Genomic DNA, 2,550 nt, shown 5'->3' with positions numbered 1-2,550 from the left:
TCCGAAGTTTAAGATCCAGAAGGCTTATAAAACAGTCATTTTGTTGGTTCACCATGGAGACCGTGAAGATACTTTGTATTGTCCTATTAGTGTTATGAACATAAAAATGCATCTTCGATGTGTTGTTCCTGGCAATAAATTTTGAAAAGTAATATTTATTAAATTTTTTGTATAAAAACCTGGAAAGTGTGGCCTCTTCTGAGCTTACGTGGTTTGGCTCTGCTGTGCCTTTGGTGGTGATAACCAGGGGCTCGGACCAGGAACTCCAAGCCTTTTCAGCCTCCAGATTCCCCTGCAGTGAGCCCCACCTGGGGGCCTTGTCGTTCAACAAACATGAATACTTTCTGAATAAACCACTGGGTCAGTGGCCTGCAGCGTGGGGGGAAGTGTGAGCGCTCCCGTGCACTAAAAGGGTTTTAAAAAACTTGGAATTGGTGTTGGGGGCTGAAGAGGGAGATTTAATGCTCTCCCTCTGGGTGTTTGGGCTCCTCGGGCTAATATAGTAACATCCTTCCATCATGAGAGACCTTGTGGGTTTTGTGCACACTTATGCCTCCAGGATAGTTTGCTCCTGGAGTCATTGCCCATCTATTCACTCATCACTGAACCCAGGAAGTTGGCCTCGCCACACTGCTTTGGGTGCCAGGTGCCGGGCCTTCCAAAGGTGGGCTGTTCCCAACCTGGTAAGGGCAGGAGAGCTGTGATTTGCTCGTGGCTACTGGGCCAGAGGACACCATGGCCCTGCCCCCACCTCATGGGTGGGGTCGGAAGCTTTGCCTCTGGCACCTGAGGCAAGGGAAGGGATGAGCTGAGGTGATGTACATGGACAACTTCCAGCAGTGCTCGGAGTTGCCAGGAGTTCCCTGCTTCCGGTGAATAAGCCACAGCTTTCCCTCCTGGGGGGAGCTGTCCCCAGTGCTGCCTGGTTCAGGCCACCCATCCTCCAGGTTCCATAGCATAGCTCCGACTGGAGCAACCCACTTTGAATGGAGAAGCTGACGGGCATGTCTTCTTTCATTCTTGGGAAGCTGTTGTTTCCTTGAGGCCAGGAATTGTCTTCTCTGATGGGCATTAGGAATGGGTGGTGGGCTTTACATACCCCACACTCCTGGTGCCTGAACAGAGCCTTCAAGGTCAGAGTCCATCTGTGGAGGCAGCCCCGAAGGAGTGCGGATTCCTGTGACATCTCCCTGACCCAGTATAGCAATACTGCTGCCACTAATCTCTGTTGGTGAACAGCCAGTTTCTGCGAGGTGGGGGCAAGAAGGGGCGTGCTCACTTGGTATGGACCGAGTCTGGTCTCGCTGCGCTGAACTCAAACCATCCTGAAGCAATACCGTGCTCTGGTGGTTTGTAAACTTGGAGTATGCAGGACCCCAGCATTCCTTGGATAGTTACCAAATGCTTTTGTGCCAAGAAAAAAAAAAAAGAAAACCATTTAATGAGCCTCTGCAATTCTTTATCCCAGGAGGGAGGTGATCTTGAGCTGCACATGTGCCTTTAGGAGCCTTCTGTCCAGGACACTCACGTGGGAAGGCAGAGATCAGGCTCCTCAAATCCAGGGTCTTAATGGTCAGAATGTTTCTCCCCTTTCTCCAGGTAGAAGGAATCGGGCAAGGGGGCCTTGGTTATCCTGGATACAGGGAAGGGAAAGGACGGGACTCAACACCTTTCCTATTCCCCCCAGGATGTTCTGGGCCCTCTGAGCAGGCTCTGTAGGAAAACAGCTCACTGGAACTCTGCATGAGAATGATACACCATGAAACTCCAGGAAAGAATGACCTGGAAGACAACGGTTTTTAGATAGGAAACTGTCCTGAGGCTCTAGACTTCCACATGTAGAATCAGAATAGAAAAGGGGGGCATATCTTAATTGACAAAGCCCAGTGAGACGGGATGATGATCACCAGCATAACGTGAAAGCAGTAATGCATTTCTCCTAGATGCAGATCCCCAGACCTGGCCCATGATTCACCAGGAGTGGGGCCAGGCAATCCACTTTGAAGAGCTCCCCCTCGTCTGTCCTCCCGCATGAGGTACAGTAAAATTTGAGTACAACTCTACTAAAGTACTAAAGTACAAGCTCTTCATTAATTATAATGTTTTTCCTCCTTGTTAAACTGAATTAAGTAGCCTGGAAGCCAGTTTGTTGCTAAATTGCCACCTGACATCATTTTTAAGTAAAATAATTACACCGCCCCCTGAGCAAGTTGTGCTCTAAGTGCTTCGTGTTTATTGACTGATCTGAGGGGTCAGAGGGTCAGAGTTAACTTATTTGGGAATATTTCTTAGGCAGCAAAGAGCCGAAGGAACCAGAGTGTGGGCTCCCCCCTTTTCTAAATGGTGGACACCTGTCTATCCAAAAATGCGCCAGCGTGCAGCTAAAGACCGGTTGCCTTTAAAGAAAAAAGGTTTGCAACTTGGGCTGAGCAGTGTTCCAGCATTTCCGTTTGGACTGCGGGTCTCTGTCTTGCCTCTACTGGGAATGAGAAAGGAGTTCAGAGGTTCCTGGGCTGGGAAGACACAGCCCATGGGTTATGGGAAGCCTCC

Source organism: Myotis davidii, unplaced genomic scaffold (genome assembly GCF_000327345.1).
Source record: "Myotis davidii unplaced genomic scaffold, ASM32734v1 scaffold32, whole genome shotgun sequence".
In the NCBI taxonomy this organism is placed as follows: domain Eukaryota; kingdom Metazoa; phylum Chordata; class Mammalia; order Chiroptera; family Vespertilionidae; genus Myotis; species Myotis davidii.
This window is presented reverse-complemented; position numbering follows the sequence as displayed.